General features: G+C 40.0%; 1 protein-coding gene across 1 annotated transcript in view; it reads right to left on the reverse strand.

Annotated features, from left to right (window-relative positions):
* The window catches only part of LOC101272520 (cytochrome P450 7B1), a 189689-nt gene that overhangs the window by 84974 nt on the left and 84189 nt on the right, over positions 1-20526 (reverse strand). The window lies entirely within an intron of this gene.

Here is a 20526-nt window from a genome sequence, read left to right on the forward strand (position 1 = left end):
CAGGGGTGGAGGCAGAGGCAGCGGCAGCTTAACCACAATAGTGAGAAGAGTCATGTAAACAGCTTAGGTATTATTTAAATATTCTACAGAAACATCCATAGCTTCATCGAAAGCCTAAATTGACGTAAACATTTCTGAAAGTTGTATTCTTTACCCAAAAGTATACATTTCCTCATTTATCCACACAAATGCAACCATTAGCTAGGTAATAGAGTTTAGAGAAGTTAAGTTGACTTGGGGACCACAGCAGAAAATGAGATATCAGCTCTCCCTAAAGCTCTGAAATAAAGGACAGGAGAAGAGAAGCCAAATGAATATTCACTCCTCCTATTTTCCTCCTGTCCACTGTCAAAGGTTCCAGACTACCAGGAAAGCAGGAAACCCACTGGCACATGCATCCAACATAGGTAAAAACGGGCACCAGTACAAGCATATAGTTGCGATGGCAGCTGGGGTGGGGGGATGCTGGTGGTCCGAGGTGGGATGGGGATGACCTCCAAAGCCCTTTCCAAGTCTACATGCAATAGGCTACTTTCTGCTCACCTCTGTCTCCCAAGTGCCTGAGACAACCTGGGTGTATAAAGGAACACATTCAGGGAAAGGGGAATGGCACAGAAAGTACCTTCCACATCAACCTTGTTAGCCTGAGGAACTAACAAGTGTGTGTCCAGCACAGCAGCCTTGGGCTCATCAGAGCATCAAGGATGAACAGGTGCTGCTTTCTCCCTCAGCCCAGCCTCTCCCACCCGCAGAGGAGTTAAGTCATGGTTTCAGGCCTCCTGCTTCATAACTGTTAGATCAGGGGGCCCACACCACTCACAACTCCTCAATACCGACCGTGCTTATCACAGAGTTTCTGGGAATACCCGCAGGGCTGTACTTTCTAACAAAGGTGTTTATACTGGAAGGTGCAGAGTGCTGATATCTAGATTCTATCTCAAAGTGCTGAAACCAATCAGCATTAACCATGTGTCCTCTGTGGGCAGAACATCATTAGAAAAGAAATTCACAGATGCACTAAGGAGACAGACTCATGGAAATGAATACCCAGTACACTGACAATTGGTGCCTGCCCAAAACAGCCCCAGCTATCCACCTTCCATTGCTTCTGATTCCATTCTCATGAAGCAGCCTTTGCAAGACCAACATGACATGCTAGTATTTGTGTCCCTGAAAGGGTCCAGCTCCAGTGAGAACGAGGCCCTGGAGCAGAGGATGGAGCCGGGTCCTCGCTCTGGCCTGCCAGCTGCTTCCCTCAATACTGCTAGCTCAGTCGTCTGCAACAGCAACAGAAACCGGCCAGAGACATTTCAAAGAACATCTCAGAGGAGCGCAGAGAGAGCAGAAGCTGCATCACAGCGGACTGAGTGGATCACAGCTATAGCCGTGGAAAGGTAAAAATAAACTCAAGCTGCTTTTCTACAACTTTCTCTGACTATCACACTGCGTACGCCTTCAAAGAGAGCAGAAGAGGGGAGAAAGCCTGCTGAAGCCATTCTGTGCGTTGTAATTATCTGTAATTTTCACGAGCAGGGACCCAGACTATTTTTTCACTGCCTCTCTGCGCAGCACAAAGCACTGGGGCTGGTTCATGACAGGTGCTCAATAAATATGTGAATGGATGGATCGATGAGAAATGAATGAGGGTCCCTAATTCTCCTAACCTGTCCTCGAGCCACAAATGACTCATCCAGGGACTAATGCAGACCCTTCCAGTCTACTAGGGTGAAAAGCACTTTTCCATTTCCAGCACTTCATATTTATTTATTTATTTATTTATTTATTTATTTATTTATTTATTTATTTATTTTGCGGTACGCGGGCCTCTCACTGTTGTGGCCTCTCCCGTTGCGGAGCACAGGCTCCGGACGCGCAGGCTCAGCGGCCATGGCTCACGGGCCCAGCCGCTCCGCGGCATGTGGGATCCTCCCAGACCGGGGCACGAACCCGTGTCCCCTGCATCGGCAGGTGGACCCTCAACCACTGCGCCACCAGGGAAGCCCCAGCACTTCATATTTAGATTCAAATTGTCCAGACCCATCTAGGTCCTGCCAAGTGTCACAGCCTTGAGACCACCTGCTTCTTTGCTCTCAGGGCAATGACCTTCTCTTCTCATTTGCAATCACTGTTCTCCAAAGGAAGCCCCATTACGACCATTTGTGGAGCATAACCATGACAATGAAGTGCTGTCGTGCAGAAATCTGAGGGTGTGGCTAGCGGGAGTGTCAAGTGCCCCCCCCCACATGGGTGTGCCTGCATGCATGTGTGTGTGTGGGTATATGTGGGGGGGGGCATGCGTGTGTGTGTGTGTGTGTGTGTGTGTGTGTGCTGGCCCTGAGCCTTCAGAGGCAGGGTTTCCTTTTATCCAGCCCTTCAAGCTTAGGGCCACAGCAATGCTTAGGTAGCACCATTGGACAAGGAGGTTAATTCTCAGAGATGGCATTTAAATAATACTTTCACCTACTTTTGAAAACAAGAACTGTACACCTGTAACATATAATGTTGTACAGAAACTATACTTCAATTTAAAAAAACCCCAAAACAGAAAAAACAAAAAACCCAAACAAGAATAAAAATCATTATACACTTAAAGTTATGGGTGAACTGGGAGTGGGGTGAGAAAGGACCATAAAATATACATGGAATGGGTTAACAATGAGCTTAGAATGCATATTTCAAGAGAGTTCAAGAAAATAAATGTTTAAGAAAAACGAAGAATAATGCCACACACACCTACATATATACATACATATATACACACATATATATACACACACACACATTTGTGTGTGCATACATGCCTGATGGCCTCCTAAGCCCACTAGCTAATTAACCTGGTCCTCCCAGGAATCCTGTGAGGAAGACAGACAGTAACAGTCTTCTCATCTTAAGAAGAGAAAACTGAGGTCTAAAGTGACCTGCTTAAGGCCAGATGGCTAGTAAATAGTGACAAGATGATAACTGGGTCTTTTGCTCCCCAGTCCAGCGTGTTTATTTAGTTAATCTCTCCTCAATATGCATTGAGGCTTGGGAGACAAAATTACCATCAGCCCTCTTTCAAAAGGGCAACTAAAAAGAAAGGGAGAATAAGGCAATGGGTTCAAGTCTACTATTTTACTAAGCTCTCCAGGTTCTATACCTATTGAATATTTCATGAACATGAAGACGTCCTGTAATTGCTTCATTCCTGCCCCAAATTCAAAGACAAAAATCATTTAATTTTGAACTTTTTGTAGTATGAGCTGATTAGAAAATATCATCTGCAACAAACTTTTAATTATATGCTTAGGGTCAAACCTTTGAAACCTTATTTTCATTAAACTGGTACTGCCATCAACTCTGCTTTTTAATTTTGAATACAGCTCCTTTTCTATTTATCCCAACCCTATATTCAGCTCAGAAGCAAAATCTTCCAACTCCTTCCTTGCTCTGGATAAGGGTGAATAAGTGAGTTCTGTTAAGTTGCTGTTGTACGTTAGTTTGAAAGGCAATGCCGCCTGTTCTCTGATTGGGTTGTCAGGAAGGTATGGAGATGCAGTGAAAAATACGAGGATGCTACTAGGCCTAGGTACAGACTGTTGTCCGTGCTGGTCCACGATGAGACACAGAACATGAGGGGAAGCGTTTAGAAACTCTCACAGCAATTTCACAGAGTAGTTTTATGTCTGATGACTATAATAATAAAAAATTAGGTAGTATTTCAAATGCTTTTTATTTCACTTTTCTGGTCATTTATTTTTATTATATTTTACAGAAGTACTGATCCACGACCAACTGGAAAAGGAATAAAAGAATGTGTCCACCGCCACAGAGAGTTTGAGAAGCACTGTGCTGGGCAAGTCTGCCAGCCCTTCTCAGTCAGGTTTTAGTTGAGAGGAATCTAATGATTTCCTACAATATCAAAGATACCTATCAAACTCTTAGAGGAAAACATAGGCAGAACACTCTATGACATAAATCACAGCAAGATCCATTTTGACCCACCTCCTAGAGAAATGGAAATAAAAACAAAAATAAACAAATGGGACCTAATGAAAGTTCAAAGCTTTTGCACAGCAAAGGAAACCATAAACAAGAGGAAAAGACAACCCTCAGAATGGGAGAAAATATTTGCAAATGAAGCAACTGACAAAGGATTAATCTCCAAAATTTATAAGCAGCTCATGCAGCTCAATAACAAAAAAACAAACAACCCAATCCAAAAATGGGCAGAAGACCTAAATAGACATTTCTCCAAAGAAGATATACAGATGGCCAACAAACACATGAAAGAACGCTCAACATCACTAATCATTAGAGAAATGCAAATCAAAACTACAATGAGATATCATCTCACACCAGTCAGAATGGACATCATCAAAAAATCTAGAAACAATAAATGCTGGAGAGGGTGTGGAGAAAAGGAAACACTCTTGCACTGCTGGTGGGAATGTAAATTGATAAAGCCACTATGGAGAACAGTATGGAGGTTCCTTAAAAAACTACAAATAGGGCTTCCCTGGTGGCGCAGTGGTTGAGAGTCCGCCTGCCGATGCAGGGGACACGGGTTCGTGCCCTGGTCCGGGAAGATCCCACATGCCGCGGAGCGGCTGGGCCCGTGAGCCATGGCCGCTGAGCCTGCGCGTCCGGAGCCTGTGCTCCGCAACGGGAGAGGCCACAACAGTGAGAGGCCCGTGTATCGCAAAAAAAAAAAAAAAAAAAAAAAAACTACAAATAGAACTACCATATGACCCAGCAATCCCACTACTAGGCATATAGCCTGAGAAAACCATAATTCAAAAAGAGTCATGTTCCAAAATGTTCACTGCAGCTCTATTTACAATAGCCAGGACATGGAAGCAACCTAAGTGTCCATTGACAGATGAATGGATAAAGAAGATGTGGCACATATATACTATGGAATATTACTCAACCATAAAAAGAAATGAAACTGAGTTATTTGTAGTGAGGTGGATGGACCTAGAGTTTGTCATACAGAGTGAAGTAGGTCAGAAAGAGAAAGACAAATACCGTATGCTAACACATATATATGGAATTTAAGAACAAAAAAATGTCATGAAGAACCTAGGGGTAAGACAGGAATAAAGACACAGACCTACTACAGAATGGACTTGAGGACACAGGGAGGGGGAAGGGTAAGCTGGGACAAAGTGAGAGAGTGGCATGGACATATATACACTACCAAACGTAAAATAGATAGCTAGTGGGAAGCAGCCACATAGCACAGGGAGATCAGCTTGGTGCTTTGTGACCACCTAGAAGGCTGGGATAGGGAGGGTGGGAGGGAGACGCAAGAGGGAAGAGATATGGGGATATATGTATATGTATAGCTGATTCACTTCATTATAAAGCAGAAACTAACACACCATTGTAAAGCAATTATACTCCAATAAATATATAATAAAAAAAGATACCTCTATCTCAATATGAGAACGTAAGTTAAATGTAACTCACGTTACATATATATATGTGTGATAACCACCTGCATTGTCAATTACCCCTTGTGTTGTGGGTCCTCTGCCTTCTGCATACACGGATAGTGAGAAGCAAAATAACCCTGGAATAAATCAAATCAAAGGTCACTAAGGTGTAAGGTGGGATATTTAAGCAAAAGCCAAAGGGCCCTGCTGGAAGCCTGAAATTGTAAAAATCTGAACTCTGCTGACTAAAACCAGCCGCGCTGAGAAGGGAACACTGCCCCTGCCCTCCCTCTGCTTTCTGGAGCCGAGGTGAAGTAAGCAGGTGGTTTCAGCTCAGTTCCTCATTTATAAACCGGCTCAGCGAAAATACACACACAGAGCCACGTGTTTGGTAGTCTCAGAAGAGGGGCTGAGGACTGACCGGACATGAGACGCAATTACCCTCTCACCCTCCAAGGAAGTCCCCGCAGGTTAGGGGTGATGGATATCAGTAGGTCAGCATGAAAAATGCCAGCACAGCTGCTGCTCTGTGGGGAGGGCCTGTGGGGGAAAGAGAAGGTTCTCACTTCCATATGACTTCTCTCACCCGCACTAGAATGGACTTAAGAAAACAAGTGATCACGTTATCCCTAATATATGTTCTTGAATCCCTCATGGTCCTTCAGATTCTAAATCTCTGTTATCTGGAGGAAGCATTTTAAGTTATCACCTTTGAAAGTTGTACTTTCTTTTAAAGAGCAAAATAAAATAGGAAAACTTCCGTTGGGGGGGGCTGTAAAATAAGGGACCTGATGACACTGAGTTCGATTATTTTGTGTTTTTATTATTTTGTATGACATTTTGCATGCATACGATTTCTGGGTAGACAATGGATGTATTACCAACCCTCTAATAAAGCCTGTGTTTCCTGTTCTCATGGGTTTCTTGGGCATTCGTGACAATGCGGACTCCCCCTAGTGGCCAAAGTAATATACGTAAATGCACAGGTTTGCTGACAAAAAAGGTTTATCTTTTGTAAACCTGTATGTTTTCAAAAGAAAACAATCTTTTGTACAATTTCTTTTGGAAGTAGTTCAAATGAAATAGTTATATATAAATCTAAGAAAATGTAAAGTGTAGATTTTATTCTTAAATTATTAAGTGTATATGGTAAATGCTATATTTAGCTTATCATTCTTATAATTGATTAGACATGAATTCATCCTTCTGAGTTTATAATGTTAAATGTTCAGCATAAAGAAGACTCATTATGAAATTTATTAATAAAGCCATGATTATTCTTTACCAATACCAGCGCTTAGTATTTAGGTGATTGAATTTCCACAGACAGATTATTTCCAAAGCAGATATCAGGTCATTCAGCAGAATCATGATAATCTGCTGTCTTCAATGAAGGCTTTATTTTATGTAACAAACATGTACCCTTTAAGGTGAAATTACAGATTCCTAAAATACTAGAATTGAAAGTTCTGATTAAAGGAGATAATATGTTTGGAAATGCTATAAACTGCAAAGTAAGAACTTGGATATAAATGATTATTTTTGCCATCTAATCCTAAGACTTTGTTTTATGGGTGAACTATAGAAACCTGGGAACCAGAGAGCTCAAATGACTTGCTCTTGGGTCACTGAACTAGTGAAGCAGAAGAGGGAGCTGGAATCCGGGTACCACGGCTCTATCTTTTCAGACCACATATGACTGAGGAGAAATAATCCTAGTTTTACCAGCATCCTTCCTTTAAGTTTGCCTCTTTGCACAGACTTGTGACTATAATGTATGCAGATGGATTCCCACATGACAGAGTCTCTTTCCTTTGGACATATCACTTACAGTTTTTTACATTTTATTGATTATTTAAGCATTTTTAGAAGCATTTGCTAACTGACAGAACAAACTCCTAGGGAATTTCTTTGATGGAATGAAAATGAAAAATAAGTAATTAATAATAACAGTAAAATATATGCAGATTCCTGGTCCAAATGATCTCTTCATTACTATGGACTTAAGAGTTAAACTCTGAGTTTCCTATAAATTTCTGGGATTTTGGAAAGAAGAAATGATGCCAAATTAGTAAAAGTACTTTGAAAATTTTGGTAAATGCTATAAAAACAAGTTCTTGTTTTAGTTAGCCAAAGTTAAATCACACAGAAAAAAAAACGATTTTATCTATGGCTATAGTTTCCTGGAAGATGAAGAAAAACAGGAGGAAATCAACAATCCTTTTAGGAAATAAATAAAAATAGAAGAAATTCACAAATTCTCTCCACAAACATGTACGGAGCAGCTGTGCTAGGTGCTGGAGACTGCACTATAACTTCCTCCTGAGAGTTTTGGCATTTGATTTGGACTAGAATTAAAATCTTATTATAATCATAGCTGTGAACTATCACAATTATATTCACATACAAAAAGAGTAATGAGTTGCCAATTCTTGGGGAAGGCCAAACACAGTTTGAATCCTTGAGTTTTTCTTGACATGAACATTTCTAAGCGCCCTTATCAATCCAGGTTGTAAGCTCTGAGAGACCAGGGGAGTGTGTCTGTCTAATCCACTTCCGTACGTCCAGCTCATAGGATAGAATCGGGCACAGGGTAGGCATCCTTACGTGTTTGCTGAATTTGAACTCCAGACTGGAGATCACCAGAGTCCCCCTGAAGGGTGAAGGGTTGAAAGGCTGAAAGAGGAGGATGGAGAGGTTTCACTGCCTTTGTAAACAGCATGCATGCGATCGAACCACCAGCAGCCGGGGGAGGACATTCAGTTTGGGGCTTCACTCTTCAGATGGGTGAACGTGGACCACAATGAGCAGTACTTATCCAACGATTATGCAGCATCCCCCAACTGTCCCCTACATCCCAAGCTGGTGGATGAAAAATGCATGGGCTCTTAACCATGGGTAGAAATGTCAGAAGAGCAGACAACAGATATCAACACTGATTCTTCAGAGTTAATATGAAACAAACACACACAAAAACAAAAACAGTTTGCACGATTCACTTTTCATTCTTTAAAGGCTGACCGAGAGGGACAAGACGGTGCCGGCTTAGACTAGATGTCTTCACATATTACACTTATCGATGGTGACAATATTTTGGAAATCAAGAGTAGAATCACCTTGCTCCATGTCTCTGTGTCAAACAGAATGCCCAGCTCAAAAAATAAAAAGAGCTGAAGACACACAAAATCCCACCAGTTTTCCAACGTTCCATGCTTTGGATTTTTTTTTTTTAATTCTAACGCATTATGGGTGATAGAAGCTCCTTTTTACTGTCAGAGAGATCAAAGAGAGGTTGAGACAGACTCCATAAACAGATGCTGCCCAGTGACAAACCTGAAAGAAGCAGACAGTGAGGCCAGATGTTGGGGTGAACTTCGGTCTGCAGAGCACATGGGCATGGTGTTGATTTAGATGGTTGTTGGCAGAAGCTTTAGCTCCAGCAGCAGGGGGAAAAAAAGTCAACTATGGAATCCTTCCCTACCCTTTCCCTTCACTGGAAAACCTGAAACCACTGGTCAGTAGCACTGATGGCTGTCAAAGAAGTTGAAGTCGCCACACCACCCTGCCAGTAGGTATCACATCAAAAAGGAGATGGATGCGTGAACAAGACCATCTTCAGGCTGTGCCATTTTGCACCGCACTCAGCTTTCAACAGCTGTTTCTTGAGTGAGTACAGACGCAAAATAATTATATGAAAAGAACAGCGTATTCAATCGGCGGGCCAATGTTTACATTTATCCCTTAGTCATTAACGGGAGATCGAACTAAGACAGACACTGACATCTGAAGAGTTAGTGGCCTGGCCCACAGGTCTAATTAGTGCCCAGTGGAAGTTCTCTTATATCAAGCCATGAACTCTCAAGAAAGAGGAGAAAGTATTTTTTAATCAAGCAGAATTTGTCAAGTCAGTACTGCGAGGAATATCTAATGGCATGTTACAGTTTTAAAGACTCCAATCACATTATGTGTTAATGCCCATCAGTCACTCAGTCGGAATTGAAAGGATGTTTCTAGTGACCCCAATGTTCTCATTATTGTAAACACTCCTAAATAAAACAAAGGATCTGACAGAATTTTAAATCTTAGCCACCATACAATCTAAAACACATAAAGTAAAGAGAGTCTTGCTTTATAATATCAGATAGGATTGAAGACCACACAGTTCTTCTGACGCTTTTAGACATTTTGTCACTTTACCTGGAGAAATATACACTGCTTATTCTGCACTGCCGCTGATGTCCAGCACTTGTCAAAACCTCTATCTGTCAAGGCCTTCACAAAGAGTTGCAAAATGACAGATCAGGATGTCTGAGTTGATGGAGCCCCAGGAAAAATGGAACAGATAGAAAATTCATGACTCTAAACTACATCAAAGTGACTTCTGTCAACATCATGTCAAAAGAACTGTTCATTTTTAGAGTTTTTTTTTTAAATTATATAAACACTTTTTTGAGCATGAGCTAAGTGTAATGAAAAAATTTTCCTGGTGTACAGTATGATCATCCAAATGTTCCAAAAATATACTTTAGATCATCCAGGAATATGGAAAATTCTAATAGTAGACACTGTCTGCCAGTTAAAACCAATGACATTCAAGAGAGATGTATGAAGATACTATCGGCTTAAAATAGGACAAACCATCTGGCCATAAAGGAACAAAAGTATATTTTTTGCATTTTTTTGGACCCATCAAATTTCTACAACTGGATTAAATTTTATTCTTCTACAATCAGTTCTGATCCATTTTTTGCTTAGTGTGACAATTTTAAAACACGAATTCAGTGTTACTTTCCTAAACAGGTTTCCTAAAATATCTGGCATGATATTAATTTTTTAAAAACCACTGCAAAACTCTCCTAATGCATAATTCCCTTAAATTATTGCTTTCAGAAGGAAGTAAAAAAAAATAAATAGCTTATAACATGCAGTACTGCATACGCAGAACCACTCCATAATCACATTCAAAGCGTCATTCACCGAATGAAATATGAGTTGCATAAATCTGGAAATGACCACTCTCTCGTTTTAATTCCCAACACCTTTCAGGAAGGATGGCTGGCACCTGGTGCTGGAACCCAGGCAACTTGATTCCCCCTGCTCATGTGTCACTGAAATAAACAGGAGAAGCGACCTTGTGAAGCAGGGCCATGGACTACGCAGTGTGTGCATATACAGAGCAGACAGGAGGGAAAGTACACCTGATCCACCACACAACACATGCATGCACACATGTGCAGGGACACAGATGTGCACACACACATGCACCTGAAAGAGGAATCAGATGTGCAACTTCCACAGTCACCATAACTGTCCACGATCCGGTCGATCACTTGTACTCTCCGTCCACCTTTCCCTTTAGCTAGGATTTAACAATTTCACACCAGTGCTTTCTCATAGTTCCTCTTACAGAGACCGATCTACAATCCTAACAGTAGTGGCTACCGATCTGGTACACTTGTCCAGTGGCAGAAAAAAAAATCCATTATCTGTGACCAGAAAGGTTTGCTTACCTCCAGAATGACAAAAGAGCTCAAAAATAATGACCACCTCCAGTTTGGAGAGAAGACGCTCTCTTCAACATGGTCCCGTTGCGTTCTGTCTAAATACATACGGGAAGTATCATCCATTAATATAGAAGTAGGACAAGATCCCCATTTCTTATTATAGGCAGAACTCAATATATCTTGGGTCCTACTTACGAAAAGATGTTTATTACCTGTAAGTGTACAGAGGTATGGGCTTCACAGCAGTCGTGATCGGTAATAAGCCTCTTTTTCTCATTTACATTGATAGCAAGCATTAGTGAAGATATATGCATTTCATTTCATGGTTCAGAAAGAACAAAGTATATGTATATGTGATAGCAGTGGGTGGTTAATGAAATAGTCTGACAAACATAAGCTAATACATAATCATACCAGAATGTGAACCGGAACACCTGTTCCTGCTTTTGCAGACTTGCAATTCTTAAGGAAAAGTTACCATACCCAAGGATGTAAGCCACTACTATTTAGACATCAATATGCTCTGAGGAAATTTTAGTCACTTTTTTGGTGGTTGCTGCAATCATGAAAAGGTGGCTATTTTAATGATATCAAATCTCTTTTGCTTGTGTCCTAAGAGTAATAAAAACTTCACACATGCGTGAAGCTCCAGTAATTATTTTAAACTGCCTTCTGTTGTCCCCCTGAGGAACACGGTGGTATTTGTTTGATGCAGTTTAATTAGTGTCAGGGTAATTAATGCTATGCTAGCTACATGAGATCAAAACCCTTTCTTTGTAACACTCTGGTAACTAAGAACTAAGAAAAGGAAGAGGTTTGAAAACTTAGAGGCATGGTGTTAACCTGGGCTCACAAGTGAACCGAATTGCTCTTCTCTCTCTCCTGGCCTCGCCCAAACGGCAGTATCAGTCCCTCCCAAGGACAAGATCGGCCCGAAATGTGTTGCAACTCCCCTGTCAGGCAAAAGACCTGGTGGCTGCTATGGAATTAAATTCTTTTTTTATGGGTATAATCAAATTAACTAAAACATTCACGGTCACCAGGCACCTTTTTACCATGGTTTAATCCTTTAATAATGAAATAGTAAACTTTTGCACTGCCAGAGAACTAAAGTCCCTGGTAAACAGGGTATGATCTTACCATGTGCTGATATATTTTTTCAAATAAAAGCATCATTTGGTTTAATGAATGAATGTGATTCTGCTTAAATGCCGGAATAAAATTTGCATTTAATGGTAGGTATATGTATTCTCTCTATTTGACAATGACGTTAACAGAGGAAAAACAGTGATGGGCAAGGAGAGAAGTTAAATACACAAAAATTCCAGACACACATATAACGTGCACCCCCATAAATCCTTTTTAACTGTTTCTTTGGTAATAAGCAACGGCAGTATAAATCTCCCCACACACAAACTCAGGCTGATCACAGGCTTAAGGAGATAGCTCCAGTTATCGTGACTGGGTAAATTATTATATCCTAGAGGTTATTCCAGCTTCTAATAAAGCACTGTGGCTAACAAACACAAAAATAAAAAGATCAACCGTTTTCTTTATTTTATAACAGATGAAATTACAGGCTGCACAGAATAGACACAATGGCACTGAATTTATTTTTACTCTCAAAAATGCACCGTGCGATGTTCATTTTGGAACAAGACCGGTACTTTAACACAGTGATGATAACCAGCATTGGACTGATAACATTTTTTCATGGGAAGGAGAGGCTTTAATGGCACATATCTAAAAAATAAACGTTACTGGTTTAAAGTCAAACCAAATGGATTTAGCCCACTCTGTAAGTATACTAAGCATGAAAATCACCTCTGCACCGCACAAGAAATGAACAAAGAAAAATTCTTCTAGAGGGTACAAATGTTAAGTCAATAGTAGTTATGAAATTGTGTCAGTATCCATCAGCGGCTGAAATTAAGGTTAACATTATAAAATGAAATTTCACCAGCTCAGGCTGGCTAAGAGAGTGTGTACTGAAGACATCTGTCTGAGATCGGTCATTCATTACTGAATACCTCGTGGGATCAGCTGACTAGCTAAATATGTTCTTTCCCATCTTCAGTTCTGCTTCCTGCAACTTAGTTGTTTATCAATTAAAGTGATAAATACAAGTGACTTTGGTAACCTGAGAAACGCATTATGTAGCAAAGCAACCTCCAGGAACCCTGCGGTAAGAACTGCGTGCAAAGTTCAACAACTGTGAAGGAACTATTAAAGAGGACACACAAACAAGTGACCTTGACTGACAAACGCACTTCATTTCAGCAATAAACAGCGGTGGTGCTGATAACTGTTCATTGGCGCAGAGAGTAATTACCTATCTGTCAGCGTTGCTGGTGTGTGCGAAATAGTATAAATGAAACATACATAATGTACGGCAATAATATCGGGCATGCAGAACCTAACGTATTATCATTATTCTCAGGACCCGGTTTTATGTGGCTGCCACCACTGAGTAAATGCCTTCTAGCCATGATAATTGCATTCTAATCTCTGTTCCATATTATAATTTTCATAGCTAAAAGATACCGAGGACCAATACGTTTTAATCAAGGGCTAAATAGAACACAACCTGTAACTGGGTATTTTATACACCTATATATATTTTTTCTTTCAAAAAATTTAGTCAGTTTATGAAGAGGCTGGAATGAGCTGTAAATTTATGGGTGACAAACCCTGTCAATGTCACCATGTTGGAAATGGGCTGAAGCGGGCTTATGAAAGGGTTGGGGGCTTTGTCTTCCATTTCTTTCAATACTTCTATCTTATTCAACACAATGCTATCTCATTCAATGTTTCTATTCTGTTCCAAAATACAAGGTTAAAATTTATTTTTGAGCAAAACAAAAGATACCCCTAACCAATAGGAGAAAAAGAATCATCTAGTTTTTAAGACAAATTATCTTGATTTAACAGAAGCGTGGAAAAATCTCCCCCACCATGACGCTCTACTATTCGTATAAAGCTGTCTGACTCTTGCATGCTTATTTATTTTGTCCCTTTAATGCAAATGAAATTTGATGACACCTCTAAATCACGTTTAAGACCGTACAAAAGAACCCAGGAAAATCTTAAGTAACGGCTAGGCCATCAGGATAAACCCCTTGTCTCAAGGATGAAGCATTAGAAACCCTCGCAATTCTCAAAGTGAAGAGAAAGCAGTGTAGCTCAAACTACATAACAGAAACAGCTGTTGGTCAACCAGCTCTGTCATTCAGAAAAGGAAGGAAATATATGAATATTGAGAAAATGCATTGGCACACTTGACTGTTTTAATTTAGTCCTCCGATCTTTACAGCAAGAGTGCATATTTTGGAAATTTTAGGGAGGGATTAAACTAATAATTGATGTAATAGTCTGCCTCTTTTTTTTTTTTGGTGGTACGCGGGCCTCTCACTGTTGTGGCCTCTCCCGTTGTGGAGCACAGGCTCCGGACGCGCAGGTTCAGCGGCCACGGCTCACAGGCCCAGCCGCTCCGCGGCATGTGGGATCTTCCCGGACTGGGGCAGGAACCCGTGTCCCCTGCATCGGCAGGCGGACTCGCAACCACTGCGCCACCAGGGAAGCCCCAAGTCTGCCTTTTTAAAGAAGCATTTTAATTGATCGTCCAATGTCACATTTTAAATCACAAGCGTGATTTTAACTTTGGAAGGACCCCCATCTTCATTTGTTAACTTTTGGTTTGCTGGTTTTTCAAAGTGGTTTTCTAAAATTGATACTGTAGTTGATAAATGAAATCTTGATAGGAGATAAGGCAAAGCAGAGAGATAGCTCAAGTTTTTCTTCAGTGCGTCCTTCTGTTTTCTGCATTTTTCTTTCCAATTCCCAGACAGGAGAGAAAGCAAGCAGAAAAACTAACTGATACTTAGTTGTTAGGGACATGACAGATTAACTCTCAGGGAAGCACGTCTATGTGAAGAGGAGGCAAGGCTGAGATAGTCCTTACGGTGAAGAAATAAAAAGACATTAAGTAACTGTCCATTCTACTCATGCACCATCCCACTTGATTGTATGGCTAGCTCAAAACAGAAAAGATTCTACCCAATTTCAAGGCATTTAATCAAACTAGGTACTTCAGGATATCCTATCAAAAGGCATATCCAGTAGATGAATAATGCCTTTAAGTTCCACAGATAGATCTTAATCATTGCAGTGGGTTGCCCATTTAATTCATATGATACTCCTTACCTGAGTAACTTAAGTCTTTCTTGATGTGTAGCATTATATGTGCTTTCCAAGTAGGTTTAAGGATACGGTATTTATCAGAACACAGAGAAAATTTTCAAGAAAAGCTCGTATCCTATTTCATTGATTTTAAGAACAACAGCACATTTTTTTACACTTTAATGTCTTTGAAATAGCTCCTTATAGCCTCTGCCAGCCAGGTGGCAGCTGTTGACACCTCTGGTAAGATCAAGAGTCCTCCAGCATCAAAGCATCTTAGACTCGACTCTTGACTCCACATTCAGTTAAACAGAGTACTTCATGCTAATCTGGCTTTGAGGAACATCTGTTACACGTTTATCTTAAAATGGTCCTGCTTCCAATCACATCTTAACAAAATGTCCAACCAAATAATGTATTTACTCTATGTTGTTATATAGGGTATGTCTGTGTGACACAAAAAACATCTAGTTAATTGACTGAATCAAATAACTAGTTGATTTAATGGGGGAAAATATCAACTGAAGTTACGTAGTTCTACTGACTGTACTACGAGCATATGGACCTTTCACTGGATGTATTGAGGCATTTATCTCTGTGGCCTGCTCCATAATTAAGCAAGATCTCATTTACTGGTGATTCTCAGCCTAGGAACAGGGCAGAGAGCCAAGGGACTCACTCATCTCCATCTCCGGCAAAGGGACAAGTGACTTTCTCTCTCCAGCGGAGAAGCACTGCCCTAGGGGCCAAGTGTGTCTGGTGGGGTGTGTCATGTCACTCTGGTGTGTTAGGGTGGTAAAAAATATTGAGAACCAGTGGAGAGTATAATCTGTATAATTCAAAACAAGTTGGGGCGGAGGGAGACCACCGTTTCATAATTTTCTCAAATAGCCCCAAGGATATTTATCCACAAATATGATTAGAACTCAAGTTGTTTATTGCCTCCTTATACACCAGAAAATTGCTATTGCATTTCACAGTCGTTATTCTCAATGCCTGAAATCTAACTTTTTTCAATGAATACATGTGGAATAAATGAATGAATCAATGAGTGAATGAATGGTATTCTCGCAGGTTAGTTTTTCTTTTTTTTTTTTTTTCAGTACGCGGGCCTCTCACTGTTGTGGCCTCTCCCGTTGCGGACACAGGCTCCAGACGCGCAGGCTCAGCGACCATGGCTCACGGGCCCAGCCGTGATCTTCCCGGACCGGGGTACGAACCCGTGTCCCCTGCATCGGCAGGAGGACTCTCAACCACTGCGCCACCAGGGAAGCCCACAGGTTAGTTATTTTATAAAAACATACATCCTAATGTCATGTTGCAAAGCTCACACCAAAAAACCCTTCAAAATGTTAAGCACAAAGTACTGTGTCACGTTCTTTGGTGTTATAAGGTTTTTTTTGGTAATGGAATTATTTAGGATTGATGGTTTTGCAGTTAAAGTACACTTTTAAATCAGAAATTAACTTTTAATATATGACTTGGTGATGATAATACTGAGGTATATAAAGTGTAGTTGCCTTCTTATAGGCAATATACTTGATTAATTTTGAACAATTTAACAGTGAAAGATTAATTAAGAATTTCATCCAGTACAGGCCATCTTTCTTTTCCAATTACATTCCTTTAGAGTCACTAAAACCGTTTTAATAATTGTACTGAAAATGCTAGAAAGTATCAAGATAATACAGTGACTCAGCGAGAGCAATAAAATTCAGGGATGTGGCACTTTGATACTTGGAGTATTTAACACTGTGGTATATACATAAGCCTTCTGAACTCCACTGGGTTATTATAACTGAGGAGGTCTAAAATCAGCCTTAATTTTTTTTAGTTATATAAGAACTACTTTTTATTAAATATCTACTTGAAAATACTTTGCTGGAAAACGAAAACAGTATTAAGAACTCCTCTAATCAGATGCTAGCAGGTTTCAAGCTTATGCTGACATTTTCTCAGAAGATATATTCAGTCGAATTGTCTTTGAAACAAAAGAATACCTTACACAGCTGTAAACTTGACCCTCAAGGAAATTTTACAGTGCAAAGGCAAAGCTGAAGTTAGAGTTCATGGTAAAATTGACTATGAGACTGAGGACAATGGACTAATAATGAATATAAGGGAGAATTTTTAATTTGGGGGCTCTTTCATACTCTTAAGCTAGAAAGATAGTTATTCTAAAACACTCCTTCTTCTCATATATTAACTTCCCATATATTTCTCATAGACTAACATACTAAACTATTAGTCATTTAAGTATGTAACTTCTGATGTTTCTAACTTTGGTCATCAGGATCCTAATTTTAATGGAATAGAAATAGTTGTCAAAAGTTTAGCAATTATGAAAGCTTCCTTCCCTTATTTGGTTTCTGATAAACAAGTTGCAGTAAGAAATCCTGGTTGCTTCAGAGCAATGGAAGTGAGTTCTTGTCCTAAATAACTGCCCTAGTATTCTCATCAACTGGATTTAATCAGGTCCATTTCGTCCTGTATTAAAAATATTAAAATAACCCCAATAAAAAATGATGCTACTTGATAGACAGGCTTTCCAACACCACCACGAAGAACAGGCTTTCAAGGAAGACCTGGATTGCACCTGTCTTAGCTATTCACATTGCAGTGGTTCACCTCTTTGAATCGCATTTCTAAAGTAGTGCAGTAATAGTAATGCCTCACTGACACACAGGAAGTCCCCTAGAAATGAGAACAAAGACTATTATCAGAAAAGTGTCTTCTTAAAAGAAGGTACTTAGATCACTATCAAAGCAAAGTTGAGCAATTTATTTAATGCCATCGAGTGGCTCACAGAATCACAGTTTGTATTAGAAACGCTGAATGATTCAGCTTTAAACAAGAATGCATTAGTATGCGTTTAGAATCTACACCTGAATAACTCAAAATGCATATGCTACTCAACATATGTGTGTACCAAACAAGCCTTCAAGAGAGAAAATGAAAGCCTCAGAGTTCTACTAAGATAATGCTTTCATCCTTAATGGAGTTCATTTTCATTTAGTTTTGAGGGTCCCTAGAGGCCAACAAAGTGAATATCCGAGCCAACATTATCTCCCAAATTCCAGAGTCTTATTATCTGTTTCAACATATTTGTCTGATTCAAGTCCCCGTTCCCCTGATAACTGACTAGTCAATCAGCTTTCTGATGTCATCTCCAGGTGAAAGTTTTTTTCTAGGCAAAGGTATAAACCAAGGGGGTATATTTGGGACTGAAGAGTAACCTCTTCCTCTCTTTTGAGTGAACAGAGACCTCACCAACCCAATCGGACTAGTAAAGCTGTTTAAAATCTTAATAGATTCTACTGCAGGCATGACTTGCAACCAAAAGCTCATCACCGGGAATGGAATTCATCTGTCACTGGAAACCAAAAGTCTCTCCAATCACTGATATGCAATGCTCTGCTGGAGAGTCAGTTATTCCCAAGTTATACTAGTAAACGATTTCACCAAAACATGAACATTTTATTAACTTAGTTTTTTTCCATTTTTCTTGGACTCTAACTTGTTTTTCTAAAGACTTAAAATCCAAAATCAATTGCAAAATTCTCTCTACTCTGACCCATGACAAACCCTGGACTTCTGAAGAAGTTTTCACTGGTAAATATATACAGGAAACTGGATGTGGCTATTTTTTTAATAATTCACTATCAAAGTATAGCTGGAAAGAGGGTGATATACTCTGAGTGTACGATGGTTAGGGAGGGGAGGAAGGAAGGTAGAGGGGAGCTACCCTCAGAAGTGCTGATGACATAATTCTAATCCTGCCAGGTGTGCTGTCGTTTCTTTGGCAATATCCAAATACGCGTGGTTGAGTCAACAGATGTTGGACAGCAGAGTACAAATCTTATCTAAACTCAACCTTGAGTCTTGAGTGTAAACTTTACATATTTCGCTTAGGATTACAAAAGATCTGAATGAAATCTTAGCTTAACTCTCTTAAAATTTACTGAGCCTGAAGGTTCTATGATATCATCTTCTGTTCTCTCATTTGCCCCCGTTGCTGACACCAGTTCACCCTACTTGTCGACAAGTCACCCTTACCCCATTCTCACGATGAGCTGATATGCCACTAACTTTCCTTTGGCACTTTGGAAAACTTATTTGTCACTATTCTGTTGTACATGAAAATTTTTTTTAACATCTTTATTGGAGATAATTGCTTTACATTGTTGTGTTAGTTGCTGCTGTATAACAAAGTGAATCAGCTATACGTATACATATATCCCCATATCCCCTCCCTCTTGTGTCTCCCTCCCACCCTCCCTATCCCACCCCTCTAGGTGGTCACAAAGCACGAGCTGATCTCCCTGTGCTATGTACATGAAATCTTTAAGGAAAGAAGTCTCCCATAAAAAACCAGAAAGGTATGAATAAAGTATTTTTAAAAGGTATAATGTCAATATCAGGATTACAAGGCAGCCTGGACCTTTCAGCTTGTTGCTTAACGTTCTGTGTGATACCCTCCCATTTAACCATTTGATGCCCAATACTGAAGAGTTTCTAGCAGGTGACTGGAGAGATGCCAAATAATAAAATTAAAAGACACATGAAAAGCTCCCAGAATAGATAATAAAAGCAGAATTAAGAGTGAAATGTGTAAACAAAGTTTAGAAGAGCTAAAGTATTTTGTGGTTATTGAAATATGATACCTCCACCACATTGATCATCATGGGCTCAACTATGGTTTCCGAAACAATACCATACTTTTTATATTCAATACTTTGATGACTTTTAAAGTTTAACTTACAGTTACTCTTCTGAATTAATGTTTAATTCAAAACTCATGGGACTTCCCTGGTGGTCCAGTGGGTAAGACTGCGCTCCCAACACAGGGGGGCCCTGGTTCGATCCCTGGTTGGGAACTAGATCCAGCATGCATGTCGCAACTAAAGATCCCATGTGTGGCAACTAAGACCCAGTGTAGCCAAAATAAATAAATAATAAATAAATATTTTTTAAAAAAAAGTTCATTATTTTAAAAATACAGCTTAAATGTATTCCATATTCTTGAAAGTATATGTGTCTCTAATATATGCATTCTGATCTAGTAAGTATTCAACACTACAGGTATTAGTCATTTAAATCACAGCACACGTAATCATAGTCAAAAATATTTACATAAGTTTTCCCTTCAAATAAAGCCTGAAGATATTTGTGAATGTATGTGTGTGTGTGTGTGTGTGTGTGTGTGTGTGTGTGTGTTACGGCAAAGTCCCTTCCATTGATTTTGCACTGCTTTTGTGTAGCTAGGTGGAGGGATTGCCCCTAGATAACACAATCGCTCTGCTTTGTACACCCATCCTCCTTTGCCTCCCCCTCCCCAGAAGGAATGCTAATGTGTCTAACTGTGGCTGACAATGATCTGACCTGCACTGGTCTGTGTTACCTGAGTAGGTGGAGCTCATCTT

The sequence above is a fragment of the Orcinus orca genome, chromosome 17 (genome assembly GCF_937001465.1).
Source record: "Orcinus orca chromosome 17, mOrcOrc1.1, whole genome shotgun sequence".
In the NCBI taxonomy this organism is placed as follows: Eukaryota; Metazoa; Chordata; class Mammalia; order Artiodactyla; family Delphinidae; genus Orcinus; species Orcinus orca.